Source organism: Bombina bombina, chromosome 5 (assembly GCF_027579735.1).
Source record: "Bombina bombina isolate aBomBom1 chromosome 5, aBomBom1.pri, whole genome shotgun sequence".
In the NCBI taxonomy this organism is placed as follows: Eukaryota; Metazoa; Chordata; class Amphibia; order Anura; family Bombinatoridae; genus Bombina; species Bombina bombina.
Window position 1 is genome coordinate 1,014,646,545 of NC_069503.1, and position 17,816 is coordinate 1,014,664,360.

Consider the following 17,816-nt stretch of genomic DNA (forward strand, 5'->3'; position numbering starts at 1 on the left):
CAATTATTGGATCGCATCTGGGGGGCGTCCCTACAATCCTAGGAACGCCCTCCAGACCGCGATTAAATCCCTGAAGCACAGAAGGCTTCAGGACAGCCGTTAGTTATGACGTTCCATTCCGTCATAACGGCTTTAAAGCCCAGTCTAATTATGACGGAATGGAACGGCATAACGGCTTTAAAAGGTTAAAATGATGTATGAATTATGAGAAATATTTTGGTTTACACATAGTTTTGTAATTGTCATGCAATACATGGCGGCATATGAAAATTGGTAGTTGGGTAAACATATTTTATATAGGTTTCGAGTATATATGCGCCACTCCACAGATTTTCAGGAATCTTTCTTGCAATTAAGTCTCTCATGACATGACCCCTCTTTTGGTAAGAAAAGGAGGGCATATAAAAAATACCTAAGTTAATATTTTTCTAATAGAAAATACACAAAGCATAGGTAGGATAACAAAACGTTGATGGTTTTGCATACACTGACGAGAAAATGTGCAGAGCCGAGGCCGACTGACAAAAATAAACAAGGTTACGGCCATTTTGCGATTAATTAACTATTGTTAAAAGTCTCCCTGCCTCAAGGGGCCGCTGATAAAAACCAGACCGACGCTCTGCGCCTTCTTAACTCTTTATGTTACTCTATGTCCCACCCACTTTCTTCGGGTTTTGACGTTCTGTGCTGTCAGCTGACTGGATCACGTGACGGTTTGTGTGCTAGGATGGCCGTGGTCTACTAAGCTATATACTTGCCTGTCCGTGAATACCGAACCACATCATCACCGTCATCACAAAATCATCCCGGGAAGGTGCGGTAATCTGGAAGAACGGGCATGGGATACTATAAAACACAGTGCCAGAAGGGTGGTGTGGTTTTTATATTATGTGATTTAATACATAGCGTCTTGTGTATTAATATTTTCTTTCCCATTGATAAAACATAGAAAATTATTTGTTTGGATAATCATTTTTATAGTGGCAACGTATTCTGGTACAATTGAATAATATTTACTAAATGCATAAACCATTGCCTAATAACAATCTACATAAGAATGGGATTATGAGACAAAATGCAAATTCAAAATGTTACATTTGCAATTAAAGTAGTTCTCTTTTTTTCATTGATAAAGTATTAATAATATGTTTACCATTAACTGCATCTCTTGTGTGACCACTAGTTACCATTTAAACAGATGATCAGGGAGGGTTCTATAATGTTTGTAAATACATTAAAGAGAATGGGTAATATAAGAATGGTATAGCTTTTTGAATGAAAGTTTTAGCTTTTATACTCTGATATTGCAGATATTTTGTGATAACAGATTTGTGGTAAATTCTCTTTGTATGTACAGATGTATTTTAAAGCTGCCTAGCTTCTTCTATTCAGGGATATACATTTCCACTAACAGGGAATTAAAAATATATACATGACACTCTAAATTATCTCATTTAATATACATTTACCAGTTGGCCAGGTACAAAAAGACTCCAATAAATTCACTGTATTTTATATAAAAGATGATAATTTATTAGTGTAGTATCCCTTACAATGCTTCAGAAAGGGTGCTAGGGGGCAAGCAGTCATTAAAATCTCTTGAAGTAGTAGAACTTGTTATTTAAAGGGATAGTGCATTACAGCATTGCCAACCACTGGTAGATTTATTAAGCTGCATTGCAAGCTTTTTTGGCTATGTGGAGCAGGTTTGCATAAGTGAGCCTGCTGCACAGATTTAAGAAGCAAAAACCTCTTTTTCCTCTCTCGGCCACTTCAGAAGTCGCAAGATCAATCACCCGACACTTGCTCTATTTTCCAGTAGTTCATTGCTGCACTTTCATCAAAGGATACCAAGAGAATGTTGCAAATTTGATAATAGAACTAAATTAAAATGTTGTTTGAAATAACGTGCTCTATCGTAATCACAAAATGAAAATGTTGTGTTTCATGTCACTTTAATGAAGCATTAAACACTTGGAGACTGTAATATTATTTTGTCTCATTTTCCTGTAATTTTATGTGAGCTTTCCTGTTTCTGGGAGAATTTGAAGTACAGCCTATAGACATCACAAGTCTTACACTGCTATGTTCCCCACAGTCATTGTTTTTTAAAAGTGACAAATTAGCACATTTTATAACTGTCCCTAATTCTCCTAAATAGAGGATAAGATTTCAAATACTTTCGTTACAACAGTGCAGAAACAAAAACTTTAGATATTAATATTTTTTACACATTTTCTTTAATATTTAAACGACTAACCTTTTTTTAAACATTATTATCAGGCTAATAATCTGAGTATTTTATTACATATAACAAATATTTGTGTGATGTCCCTTTGATGAGACTCTACAAGAGAGAAGGATCATGTTTCTTGCCATTAACAGGAAGTTGTATCACAGCTAGCTCCTGACTTGCGTTCTGCTATTGCTTAATATACCAAAGGGAAGTAAGACAGTATTTTCAGGATATGATCTGATTTTTATTGTATTTTTAAAGGGACATGAAACACAAAAATTGTCTTTCATAATTCAGATAAAACCATTTTAAACAACTTTCCAATTTACTTCTGTTATCAAATTTGCTTTATTTTCTTGGTATCCTGTAATGAAGGATCAGCAGTGCATTCCTGGGAGCTAGCTGAACACATCAGTAAGCCAATGACAATAGGCATATATGAGCAGTCTCCAATCAGCAGCTAGCTCCCAGCTCTGTGAGCCTACCTAGGTATGCTTTTTAATAAGGAAACCAAGAGCAAATCAAATTGGATAATATAAGTACATTGGAAAAGTATTCACCATTGTGTGCTCTATCTGATTCACAAAAGTAAATTTTTGAATTTCATGTCCCTTTTAATGAACAGGCTATTCATAGTCACAAAGGAAATACATGATAATTCAGTTATTTTAATTACTTTAAGGAAGTTAATATGCCAGCATTAACATATTTTAAATTAAACTCATATCTGTAGAACAGGGATGGGGAACCTTGGCATTCCTGATGTTTCAGAACTACATTACCCATGATGCGTAGGCATTCTGCAGTCCAGTTGAGCATCATGGGAAATGTAGTTCTGAAACATCTGGAGGGCCAAGGTTCCCCATCCCTGCTGTAGAATAAGGTATTGCTTTTAAACAGTAAAGTCAAAATTAAACTTTCATGATTCAGACAGAGCATGCAATTTCAAAAGAAAAATCTGATGTACTTTTATGATCTAATTTGCTTTGTTGTTTTGGTATCCTTTGTTTAAAAAGAATACCTAGGTAGGCTCAGGAGCAGCAGCAATATATTACTGGGAGCTAGCTGCTGATTGGTGGCTGCACGTATATGCATCTTGTCATTGGCTCACACAATGTGTTCAGCTAGTTCCCAGTAGTGCATTACTGCTCTTCCAACAAAGGATAACAAGAGAATGAAGCGTGGCTATTGGATACTAGGTGGAAACGTCACCGCTTGAGAAAAAAAAAAATGATTTTCTGGTGGGCGGCCGGAGTAGGGTAATGTAATAAAACAATGAAACTCATAAGATTAGGTTACAGTACATGTTCAATTAAAAATGGTAAATGACGGTCCATTTAATTTTAATGCATTGATTCTGTATAGTTTTATCAGATTGTGCAAATTTACTGTCACCTCAACCTTTACATCTATATCTTTAATGTTTACAAAAAATAATATAATTGTAATAAACACATCTACATACTACAGGCTAATCTTTGCTTTCCATACATTATGTCTAGCTTTTATTTACTGTTAAATATAACTTTAAATAATTTTTAGAGCAAATTAACATCTTGTTTGCTGCATTTGTTTTTCAGTAGTCAAACTCCACCCACCATTTGCCTTATTTGGAGGAGCCAATTAGGACTTGAGTCAGCAGACAGCAAGGCTAAGCACAGTCATATTGTTAGTATAAAGTGCATTGTTTTGCAGCTGTTATCCGTTAAAGGGACATTCATACGCTGGGCACAACTAATTTAATTTGGAGACTAGTCACCTTGCTATTGGTTTTTCTCTTGTGCCTACAGATCTCTTTAATGCCTTTCTCTTATTTTAACAGTTTACAAGTACTGATTAGTGAAACTGCATCTTCACACTGGGCGCCGCCATCTTGGAGTTATAAGTATTCATGCACACTGAAGCCGTGCGCACTCACATATCGGCTATATTGTTGTCTGTCAAGCATTACTGTGCAACACTTCACCTTAGAGTGCACAATACAGAGCAGGAGCTGTACATTTTTCAGTGGCTACATTTCTCTATATTATTCCTAAGGGCTTTTTTTATATTTGTTATGTAACTTATAAACTGTTAAAAAAAAAAAAAACCAAAAAAAACCCCCCCTCTAAATATGTAAACTTCTGCTTTCTATTGTGTGAGATAAACCCAAGTGCAACATCACTGATCTGTGAAGCTCACTGCTTCTATGACATGATGCAACAATACTCGCGCTACAAGATGGCGGCACCCAGTGGAAAGATGCAGAGCTTTACCAACTGGCTCCTGTAATGGGTTAAAATATGAAGCTTTTAAGAGAACTGCAGGTACAGAAGGAAAAACACTAGCATGGTGAATAGTAACCTTGCTACTGTACCCAGCTGTTCAATGTCCCTTTTAAAGCCAATTAAGGAGATATGTAGAGGGGTTAGCCTTGATACACCTTTTTCGTTCTTTTCCAGGTCTGATAATTAGAAAAGCCACAATTTTCAGAGTTAGATTACATGAATAGGTGGCAAAATAAACAATGAAAGTACAGGTATAAGGTTTTTCTACATATAAGTAAACCATTTTATTTTAACATGTTAAGATGTTTACTGTCCTTTTATATTCATAGGAAAACTTTCACTGGACTTATCTATATATCACAATTATTCAGTGCTGTTTAGGTGTCTGGCTAGCATCTTTCTAACCTTCACTTTTTTTTTTTTTTTTTTTAATTCTAAGCTTCACTTGGCTCTTATCAGCATTGCGAGTTGACTTTTTGGCAATGTATTCTTAGATGTTACATTTTATATTTTAAAGCTCATGTGCATATTTCACTGTATACAAGCCAATGTCTTGATGGTTGTATTAATGGAATAAACTTCTAGTCTTAATTCATAGAAACTACTACAACTACTTTGACAATAATTGAGTAGTTTAGTTGACAGGTAGATTTTATATCTGTTATATAGATCAGGGCTTCTTAAATATTGTGCTCACAAGACTAGAAATTGAGACCTGTCACTTTATAATGTCTGTCTCTCTGCATAGTTAAGACTCATTCCTATGTACCAGATGCTGTGTCCCATCTTGTTACAGAGCTACAAGCACAACTAGGGATTATCATGGGCAACTGCCTCTTTGATTGTCTGACCAGCCATGTCCTCATTGGGGAGCATTAAAATGATCTTAAAGGGACACTCACATCAAAATAAACTTTTATGATTCAGGTAGATCATGCAGTTTTAAGACACTTCCCAATTTACTTCCATTATACAATTTTGCACAGTCTTTATATATTCACACTTTCTGGGGAACAAAATCCTACCGAGCATGTGCACAAGCTCACAGAGTATACGTATACTAGTCTATGATTGGTTGATGTCTGTCACATGATGCAGGGGGCCGGAAAATGGGAGAAAATATAAATTTGAATTTCAAGTAAGCAGTACATTGTTTCCTGACAGATTAAATTCTATTGCATTGTCTTTTTAATACATACTTGTTAATTATGTAATTCTACTGCATTGAGTGGTCCTTTTAAACATAACTAACTTTTGTGTAAAAATTATACTTTGTCCCACACTCCCTAGAGAGGCCAAAAAGCAATTTTTGCTACAAATATAGGTTACAGATATTGCTTTTTGGCCTCTCTTGGGAGTGTGGAACAAAGCACCGTTTTGACTCAAGGAAGAGGTGTTTTAATGTTCCTTTTAAATATAAATTAAACCAAATGTTTTTCTTTCATGATTCATATAGAGCATACAGTTTTAAACCACTTTCCATGAAAGGAAAAAAATGGGTTTTGTGTCCCTTTTAAGGCTTGCAGCTCCCAAGTAGGACTTAAAGTTAAAGTCAATCCTAGCGTTTTACAAACACTAGGATTGACTATTGAAACAAAGGGGACTTTCATTTGTTTATTTGTTTCAATCGATTGCCGTTCTTAGCTGCTACAGCAGCCCATGGCTCCAAATTTTTTTTGCTAAAGGGTGACGTTTTCACCTCTTAGCCAATAGCCGTGCGGTAAATCCATCTCTGATGGGCGCCAAGCCGGATTTACCACACGGCTTTTGGCTAAGAGGTGAAAATTTCACCTTTTTAGCAAAAAAAAAAGTTTTTAGACGTGGGCTGCCGTAGCAGCAACTAAAAACGGCGATCGATTGAAACAAATAAGCTTTCTGCATGAAGTATCTTAGACTTCATGAATGAAAGTCCCCTTTATTTGTTTCAATAGTCAATCCTAGCGTTTGTAAAACGCTAGGATTGACTTTCACTTTAAAGTAAATGTAAACTTTCATCAATTAGTGCCTGGTTTTTAAATATACTATTAAAAACAGGGGAACTTTCATTGCTGAAGGTTTACGTTGCACCATGTTTTACAAATACCTTTTAACTTCTTCAAAGCCGGATCGGCATCCCCCGCATGCAGGTCCTTTGTAAATACGTCACCAATGACGAAACCGGCTTCCTCCAATCACGGCAGGGCCTCACGAGATGGATGCTCGGGTGGTGGTGGGGGAGCCGTGATGGGAGCAAGCCGGCTTTGTTATTGGTTACGGACCTGCAGGCGGGGGCTGCCGATCCGGCTTGGAAGAAGTAAAAAGTAAGTATTTGTAAAAATACGGTACAATGTAAACTCTTATCAATGAAAGTGCCCCTATTTTTAAAAAACGGGCACTAATTGATGAAAGTTTACATTCACTTTAAGCTATGTGTTTAAACCTTGTTTTTATCATTCGAGTTTTTGTTTTTTTATTGATCTTTATATTAAAATCTTGAGAATTTTATATCAAAAATATATTGTACTCAAAGCATTTCTTACTGAAATGCAGACTTGTCTTTTTTTGTTCACTCATAAAACAGTGGGAATTGTCTATATCAAAGTGCTGCAGTATGCACTATATGTGCCCTTTAGGGTTTTTTTTTTTTTTTTTTAAGGGAATATCACATTTGTAAGTAAATGTACTTGGTAGGGGTAGCCTGAGTGCTAGATAAAAGGGTAATTTGCCTGATTAATGTTAAAATGAATACGCTATATTAGAATTTGAAGTTGAATGAGACATATTTCCTCTTAGTTATGAAGTGGAATTGGTGAGTGTGTGTGAGCATGTGATCTGTTCTTCCAGTACGTATTTAGACAATTCTAGGTATTTAGCAACTCCTTGGGGTCTAGGAAAGATGCAGATGAAATAAGTTGTCTGTTGGATTTGTTAAAGGGATGTTAAAACCTAAACACATTCTAGATAGAATGATGCATTAAAGCAAAGGTTAGCCTGAACATACCATGCAGATGCATTTTTGTTAAATTATGTTAGTTGTACAAATATGAAAAAATGTTTTAAGCTAGGTAAGTCTCTGCTGAGGAAATTTAAAGAAAATTTATAAATGGGTCACTTGAGTGTGCTACAATGGCTTTATGGAATGCAGCGGTGTGAAAGGGACAGTAATTAGACATTCATGCTTTAGACAGAGCATACAATTTTAAATAACTTTCCAATATACTTCTATTATTTAATTTGCTTCATTCTCTTGTTATCCTTTGCTGAAAAGGTTTATCTAGGAGAGCTCAGGAGCAGCAAACAACCTTGCTGCTGATTGGTGGCTTCATAAATATACTGATTGTCTTTGGCTCGCCCATTTGTTCAGTTAGAAACCAGTAGTGCATTGTGGCTCCTTCAACAAATGATACCTAAAGAATGAAGCAAATTTGATATTAGTAAACTGGACATTTGTTTAAAATTGTATGTTCTACCTACATTATGAAAGAAAAATGTTGGTTTTCGTGTCCCTTTTAAGTCTGGAGTCTGCTCTACTACTTTTAACAGGAATTGGAAAGTCTCCAATTTTCAACATTTAAAATGACACGAATATAGGACATGTAGAATACAAGTAACAAAAAAGCTGGCACTCACTGGTCTTATATCAAAGCACAGCTTTTTTGTTATATATATTGTATGTGTATTGTGTTATATATATATATATATATATATATATATATATATATATATATATATATATATATATATATATATATATCTATCTATCTCTATCAAGAAACTTGCACTCACTGGACTTTTTCAAAGTATCAAAATTTAATGTGACGTTTCTGAGGAAGGGGATACTCTGAGGAAGGGGGACGTTTCTCAGATGGTCTGAGGAAGGGGATACTCTATCTCCGAAACGTCACATTAAATTTTTATACTTTGAAAAAGTCCAGCGAGTGCAAGTTTCTTGCCATATATACCTATTATCCACTAGCACCCTGGCTGCAGAAGTTTTGAAGTGAGAGTGCTCAATATATATATATATATATATATATATATATATATATATATATATATATATATATTTTGCACTCACCAGGACTTTTCAAAGTTTTATTCCAATTATGTGAACGTTTTCCGTTTTCGGGGGATTAGCCCCTTCCTCAGACATACAAAATACAATATGAGCAAAAACCCACACCAGACACCCTTATAAAGGTGGGCCAGCCAATCACATGCTCTCCACAGAAAGGTGCCTCCCACAAGTGAGTACACCCCCATGGCAACAAATGAGTCAGACCCAAACAGCAAAAATAGTGAACATAAATACATAAAATGAACAGCAGGACAAGATTGGTCATAAGCAGGGCAATACAAAATGTATAAGTTAAATACATTGTATAGAACAAATCAAAGTTTCTATCCAAATAAGATCAGCATCTTTAAACATGAAATCAATAAATCATGAAAGCACATAAATACATAGGTAAAGTGCAAACGGGAAATTCAAAAGGCTCTGTCTGCTGGTTGTCATGGCAACCCATGTATACAAGAAAAGGGGCCATAAAACTATGTAGCAAAACAGTAGTAGACAATGGAGAGTAGTTATGCACAGAGAAGTGCAACATCACGGCGCTATGTATTCAATTGTTACATTTGTCAGTTTACTACTTATTACATTTAGCGATGTGCATGTATATAGTCACATATCAAGGTCCATTTTGTTCTCCAGCGCTGTGAAACATCGGGGGGGGGGAGGGGGAGAGAAAAACCGGGAACGTCATTGTAAGCAGCAAGGCAGCGTTACCGGTCAGTTGCCATAGCAACCCAATCAAACAGCTACCATAAGCATTTAAATTACAGCGCTGAGAAGGGACTTATTAAATAACGATAAAAGAAGTAAAAAGAAATGTCAGCCAAGCAACAAGTAAAGCCCGTGCCTGATGTAAAAAATAGCAAAGCATGTAATGTAATGTAATGTCAGACATCCCAAGTCTCCCTGAAGTTCAGAGAGTCTCCCTGATTGTAATAGCGGCTCCCTGATGCCAGCAAATGGAATGCAATCTCCCTGAAACGCCAAGTACCATGATCCAATGTGGCCCAAATCCGGAAAAGTGTTTCTTTAAGTAATGTCTTTAGTTGCTGGGACGTTATAGAACCCTCAAAGCATGCATCAGTAACCAAAAAGCCCTCACTGATTTTAATAAAATAAAACACAAATACTACCTTATTTACTGCACGTAATTAAACTTCATATTCTAAAATATTTGAGCACTCAACAAGCGTACAATCACTGGAAAATAGGTTTGTTGTATGTGGTTGTGCAATAAAGCTACTTTTTTATGTGACTTTAGTGGGAACTGGGAAGCTATTTTAATGAAAAATCTATCTTATTTAGGGTTTCAAGGTGTCCAATATATGACTGGGAGGGGTGGCAGCGCAGTAGCGGGAGAAGCCACCTCCCTGAAATTAGTTTTTGCAGGTTGGGATGTCTGTAATGTGGTCAGAAGCGGCACCTGGTTGGCTATGTGCATGTAAAAATCATCCTAGGGGATTGTCAATGAAAGTTATATAGTACATTGAAAGTTATATAATACAAGTTATACAATACAATGAAAGTTATATAATACAATGATAAGGTGGCAGACCCTCCAGTGGATGAAATATGGGAGGATGTAAGAGCAGATTAAATCAGACATACTTCATTGTATATCACAAATATGAACTACAATTAATCAAGCATTGTAAACATTTGTAAACGTAAATACATATTAGAGCTGTCAAACTGGAAATTGATAGTCCCAAAGTCAAAAATCACAAACACACCTGCCAATCTAGATGTGTATTGAGCCCTTTTGGTATTAGTGTCTCCAGAGTATAGGTCCAGCAGGCTTCCTTTCTAAGTAGAAGGGTATTTCTGTCACCCCCCCTGCTAAGGGGAGGGACATGGTCAATAATAGTGTACCTGAGGTCCTTGACTGTGTGGTTGCAGTTGGCGAAATGGCGTGCCAACGGTTGCTCTGAAGTTCCATTTTTTTTTATAGCCAATCTGTTGGCCGACCGATGGTTAGCCATTCTTGTGCGTAGGTCATCTGTCATTTTACCCACGTAAAAAAGACCACAAATACAGTGTAGCAAATAAACTATATGTGTAGTGGTACCAAGTTAATCTGTATTTGTGGTAGTACTTTTTCCTCTTATGTATGTGCATGAAGTAATTGCCAGTTGTTAAGGCACTACACGTAGTGCAGCCGATGCACCTAAATACACCTTTTTTTATCCAATTTGAGCCAGGTACCCTTGGTATAACTCTTAACTGGGTCAGTTTTTACCAATATGTCCCTTAGGGATCTGGATCTCCTAAAGCCAATGCGGGGTGGGGGCATTTGTTGAAACGGTAAGGCGGGTCTGTGTTAATGACATGCCAATTGTCCTGTAGTTATTGGCTGATTTTCTGTTTGTCCCCAGTATAGGTGGTCACAAAGGTCATCCTAGGGGTATTTTTATCATCCCTATTAGTATCTTGATTCGTCAATAGTTGTGTTTTTTGTTGTGCCAGAAGTTTTGGAGGATAACCCCGCTGTGTGAATCTATTAGCCATTTCAATTAGTTGTAGATCCTTGTGCGAGTGTGTGTATGTGTATATATGTGTGTGTATGTATGTATGTATATATATATATATATATATATATATATATATATATATATATATATATATATATATATATATATATATATATATATATATATATATATATATATATATATATATATATATATATATATATATATATATATATATATATATACCGTATTGTTCCGAGTATAAGCCGCTCCTGAATATAAGCCGCACCCTTAAAGTTTGGTGCCATTTTTAAGAAATAACCCTTACAGGCTGCCTCCTCTTAACCCACTCCTTCCCTCAAGCAGTGCCCACTACTCACACTATTACCACTACCCCTACCTTACATAAGCCTTCCCTCAGCCTCTCTCACCCCCTTCACACACAGCCCTGACAGATACCCTAAGTCTCCTTACCCTCCTCCCTTGTACACACATAGCCCCCTCATAACCCTCACAGGCTGCTTCCTTTTAACCCACTACTTCCCTAAAGCAGTGCCCACTACTCACACTATTAACACTATCCCTACCTTACATAAACCTCCCCTCAGCCCTTCTCACCAATCAGAGCCCCCCTTTTCCTCACACAACCCCTTCCTCATCAATCCTGACTCACCCTCCTTTAACAGGAGGAATTACCAGTACTATGGGGGCAAAAGTCTAAAAACTGTACTCACACAAATTGTCCAGGAAGTCCAGGGTGTGCCCGGACCCCTCCCTGCAACATCAGCGCTTCAACCTAAGCCCCACCCGGACCTTTCACTGTAAGATACTGAGTATAGGCCGCACCCCTGATTTAGAGACTTACATCAGGGGAAAAAAGTGCGGCCTATACTCAGAACAATACGATATATATATATATATATATATATATATATATATATATATATATATATATATATATATATATATATATATATATATATATATATATATATATATATATATATATATATATATATATTATTATTTATTTTTTTCATTTTTTTTAGTACTGCAAGTAATTAAATATGTTTTATATTACAATCTAAAAGGGAAATGGAAATCTCTTATGTTTTTCAAATGTATATTTCTCAATATTGAAAATTCCTGATGAAGATAAATAATTTGTTTAATAAAAAGAAAACAACAAATTTTTTTTTCTTTTTTTTTTTTAGCTTTTTTCTTTTTTTTTGCTTTTTTCTTTTCATGTTGGAAACCTATTTGGCCTATAGTATTGTGAGTATTAGTTTCAAAAGCTCCAGTGTTTGGATCCTGATAAAAGCGCTACTGTGTCTCCTTTTCCCTTAAGCATGTGACCCCTGGAGCTGAGAAATGCTCACATTCAGGAAGTGAGGAGTAATGCTTTGAAACAAGCAATCTTACAGTCAGTGAGTGCCTAATATCTGTTGTATAGCGAAGTGGTTTGTTTTAAAGAGTTTTGCTCTTGATTTGCTTTTCTCTCATATTTTCTCACAACCTGTTGTGTTTTTTTTCCCTTAAATGTCTTGAAAATGAATGCATTTTGAAATCTTAGCATTGGTACCTTTTTTTTTTTTTTTAGGCAGAGAGGTTACAGTTGAAAATGTACCTTAGGACAATGCAAAAAAGCTCAGGAACACACCTATTACACCTTTTGCCCTGGTGTGCTTCGTTAAAGGGATACTCAAGTCAAAATTAAACTTTTATGGTATATTTCATGCCACCATTTCACAGCCAAATGCGATCAAATAAAAAAAATAGTTAAATTTTTCACAATTTTAGGCTTCTCACTGAAATTATTTACAGCTTGTGCAATTATGGCACAAATGGTTGTAAATGCTTCTCTAGGATCCCCTTTGTTCAGAAATAGCAGACCTATATGGCTTTGGAGTTGTTTTTGGTTATTAGAAGGCCGCTAAATGCCGCTGCATACCACACTTGTATTATGCCCAGCAGTGAAGAGGTTAATTTAGGTAACTTGTAGGGTTAATTTAAGCTTTAGTGTAGATATCAGCCTCCCACCTGACACATCCCGCCCCCCTCAAACAGCTCTCTTCCCTCCCCCACCTCACAATTGTCACTGCCATCTTAAATACTAGCAGAAAGTCTGCCAGTACTAAAATAACAAGCTTTTTTTCATTCAATTGAATCTGCAGTGTTGGATCCCCCCCACATACAGCTCTCTAAACCCACCCCCTCTACCTATTTACCGCCATCTTGGGTACTGGCAGGTTTGGCCCCAGAAATGTCCTTTTTTCTTTTTTTTTTTTAAATAGAATATTTTCTGTAGTGTAGCTGCCCCCCATCAACATCCTACCTCCCTCCCAGATCCCCTTCCCAACAGCCAGTATGTCCCCACCTAGGCATCAATGCAAAAAACTTGGCTGCATAAATCGTTATTTTGCGCCAGCGAGCCTGCCTCCCCGGCCGCTTTCTCCTACTGAGGAGAAACACTCCACAACCGGATCAAGATGCCGGTACATCGATGGGTGGGCCACCCACCAACAATCGTCACCATTAATGCCCGATGCAGAAAGGGCCACAGAGTGGCTCTCTGCATTGGTGGCTACTAAAAGGGATTACAGTGATTCCTTAGTAGCGAGGCATCACTGCAACCCCTTGGAAGTGATCGGGATCGCTACCAACGCTTGAAACCCCTGAGGACGTACAGGGTCGTCCTTGGTCACTAACTGACATTTTTTGTAGGACATGCCCGATACGTCCTTGGCCCTTAAGGGGTTAAAGGGACACTGAACCCAAAAAAAAATTATTTTGTGATTCAGATGGAGCATGCAACTTTCTTATTTACTCCTATTATCACATTTTCTTCATTCTTTTGGTATCTTTATTTAAAAAGCAAAAATGTAAGTTTAGATGCTGGCCCATTTTTGGTGCTGTCCATAGCCTGAACCAAAAATTGTCTGGCTTCTTAGCTTAGATGCCTTCTTTTTCAAATAAAGATAGCAAGAGAATGAAGAAAAATTAATAGGAGTAAATTAGAAAGTTGCTTAAAATTGTATGCTCTATCTGAATCGCGAAAGAAAAAAATTTGAGTTCAGTGTCCCTTTAAGCATTTTTATTATTGGTTTACTTTGTACAGCAGCATAATATGACCAAGTGCTTGGTGTTTCTTTATCAAGATTGTTGTATGTGCTCTGTGCTCCTTGCCAGTAAACTTAATGATTGTAGCCTGATGAATCAGGAACTCAGCCAAGATGGAAATCTCCAAATTACTGCTGTTAGTCTGCATGACTTTGTCAAGCATGATACCGTTTTGGTGCACTCTTTACCATGGCAGTCAATGATTCAGTGATAAATATATCTCTTGTAATTATGAAGCACAAGCTGGAATAGCTGTGTTTTGTATGTATAATGGGAGATTACTTAGAGACACTGTACCCAAAAATTTAATTTCGTGATTCAGATTAAGCATGAAATTTTAAGCAAATTTCGAATTTACTCCTATTATCAAATTTTCTTCATTCTCTTGGTATCTTTATTTGAAATGCAAGAATGTAAGTTTAGATGCCGGACCATTTTTGGTGAACAACCTGGGTTGTCCTTGCTGATTGGTGGATAAATTCATCCACCAATAAAAAAAGTGCTGTCCAGAGTACTGAAACCAAAAAAAGCTTAGATGCCTTCTTTTTCAAATAATGATAGCAAGAAAACGAAGAAAAATTGATAATAGGAGTAAATTAGAAAGTTGCTTAAAATTGCATGCTCTATCTGAATTACAAATGAACAAATTTGGGTTCAGTGTCCCTTTAAGCATTTGCACCCTAGGGAGGTTCCCAGTTTGTTTGAGAGCATGCAGTGTTTGGCTCTATTAGGGACCCAGGATGGGGAGAGACCTTGACGTGGTTCCTGAACTTGACCCATTTGGCCAGATGCTGTAACTTACTCTTCCAGTTTTGCTTTAAATCTTAGCTGAGTGCTTGCAAGTGAGTGCCAAACCTCCTCTGTGTTTTTTTACAAGCTGGGATAGTCCATTAAAAGGATATGAAACCCCCAAAATTATTTTGTGATTCAGACACATCATACATACAATTTTTAAAAAGTTTTCTATTTACTTTTTATTATAAAAATTGCTTCATTCTTTGTTGAAGAGATACTTAGGTAGGTTTCTGGAGCACTACATGGCAGGAAATAGTGCTGCCATCTAGTGCTTTTGCCATCTAGTGCTTTTGCAAATGGATAACATTCTTGCAAAACTGCTGCCATATAGTGCTCCAGACATGTGCAAGTTTTAGGTCCCTGCTTTTCAACAACGGATACCAAGAGAACAAATAAAAGTTGGTAATAGAAGTAAATTAGAAAGTTGTTTGCGATTAAATCTATCATTGATACAGTTATGCTTGGTACCCTAAACATTATAGTTTATATTAAATGAGACCAAATTAGATTAAAATGAGTTATTACTGTAAGGGATATTTTACTAAAACATAATAAAAGAACAGTATTTAAACTTTTTTTTTTTTTATGGCAAAAAAACTCTTAGTGAAAGTTATTTAAATTGAAACCAATAAGCTGTATTTGTTCTGTACTACCTTACTGTTTGATTATGCTTATTGGCTTCTAAGCTTTTTCACATCCCTGTGCTAAGGCAATTTGAGCTTTATATTTATTTTTTTGCTGCTTACAATTTAGCATGTAAGTCATTTCAGTGAGTGACCCACACAGATTATATATAATTTATCTCAGCAGGCCCTACAGATTCAGAATTTAATATTATCATAATTATCTTTCAATGCATGTGACGATGATGCAAAAAAAAAAATAAAAAAAAATATATATATATATATATATATATATATATATATATATATATATATATATATATATATATTACTAATGTATAATTTTAATAATATTTTATTAAATAACATTGATAATATCCAGGTGACTACTGTGATCAACTTACTAAATTCTTATCAAGGGTATCCACCTTTTGAAGGAGGGGCCCATACAGGCTTTTGTGTATTGTAATAAAAACTAGAATGGCCCCAATGGGGTCGGTTTATCAAACAATGGTAGACAGGAGCGTACATATACGCCCCTGTCAGCCGCAGCTCGCTGTCGGAATTCAGCTTTGCACAGGAGGGCTATTTTTTGCTTTTGTGCAACGCCGTCCCATGCCCACGCACAGCCAATCATGCGCGGGCAGGAGCTGTCAATCTCCCCGGTCGGACGAGGTGGAGAAAAGGTTAGGGAAGCAGCAGTCTGATGACCGCTGCTTGATAAATACGTAGGGGTGCAAAGGCAGGTGAAGCCTTTGATAAATCGACCCCTTTGTGCAAAGTTGAAATAAAATCACAATTTTTCTGCTAAGGGATCACTGTCACATACTTGTTTTTAAAAGGGGACATGTACACTACACAGTAAACTTTATGGGGGGGGTCTATAAACATTTTTTAAAAAACCTTTTAGATTTTTGTTGTGTGTTCCTAAAGATAGCCTCCTCAGTAAAACCCCATGCTTTTTTGGTGTTTTTTTTTTTTTTAAATTTGGGGGGGCTTGTTGCGTTTCAAGACCAGCACTATTTCAAAGAACAACAATTATCATTAAAGTGAGTGTTCATGATAGTCTGTAGCTGCTCGGGGAGCTGACCGTCCGGTCTGTCGGCTCTCTCTAAACTGTCTCACATTGGGAACCTTTGTGTTTACAATATTCACTGAGCATTTGGCATTTTTTTTAAATATTTTAAGAAATCTTTTTATTCATATACTTGTGGAGGTCTGTTTACCCACCAGCATAAAAGAGGCTGTACCCATATCAATAGAGCTTGTTTTAGCTCTATTACACGTGACTCGTGAGTAGTGAATCTTCACTTTCACAAGGAATATTATCCTTTTTGCAGTATTACACTATATTCTGCTTTCCTTTCATTTACGGAACATCTGGAGACACAGTTTGATCTCTTCATTATATTGTATGGACATATCCTTTACTCTTATATTTTCCACTATTTAAAGGCACAGATTAAGTTACTTTATTATTTTGGATGGACATATCCTTTATTTTTGTATATTGCACGGTTTTGCCTTTGCATTTTCACATTTAATATCAATTAATGAACACAAATTGAATACAATATTTATTTTAGTTCAGTTTTTTATATTGTATCCCTAATACTCCTTAAATAGATGATTTGCCCAAAATTGTAAAAGCCCCTTTAGCACGTCACAATGTTATCCACAGCCAATTTTTCCAGCCAGGTGGCGATTTGGAGTAGCCAGGTGGGAGCAGTGTAATACTTTGCAATATTATAACATTTTCTGTTTGTTAATTGCATAATGTGATATACATTTTAATGGTAATTTGTGCAACAAACATTGAAAATATTACTATGAATTTTAGCTTAAAGGGGCATGAAACCCACATTTGTCTTAAATAATTCAGATAGAGAATACAATTTCAAACAACTTTCCAATTTACTTCTATTTAATTTACTTAATTCTCTTGATATTCTTTGTTGAAAAGCATATCTAAATAGACTCAGGAGCTGCTTTGATTGGTGTCTGCACATAGATGCCTCGTGTTATTGACTCACCCATGTGCAGTAACAATTCTTCAACAAAGGATACATAAAGAATGAAGCAAAACAGATAATGGAAGTAAATTGGAAACTTGTTTAAAATTGTATTCTCTATCTGAATCACAAAATAAACTTTTTGGGTTTCATGTCCATTTAGCTTGGTGGTTAGTAAATTCAGTAATAGGTCCTAAGGAGAACACTGCTATTAAATGAGGCAACATTTAAAGGGACA

At 36.2% G+C, this 17,816-nt stretch overlaps 1 protein-coding gene across 1 annotated transcript in view; it reads left to right on the plus strand.

Annotated features, from left to right (window-relative positions):
* Window positions 1-677: 677 nt before the first annotated feature.
* Window positions 678-17,816, plus strand: part of LOC128661698 (V-type proton ATPase subunit C 1-like) — a 183,087-nt gene continuing 165,948 nt past the window's right edge. Inside the window, exon 1 of the mRNA XM_053715923.1 lies at window positions 678-814. The gene's annotated coding sequence lies outside the window, so the exon portion shown is untranslated. The remainder of the gene's footprint in view (window positions 815-17,816) is intronic.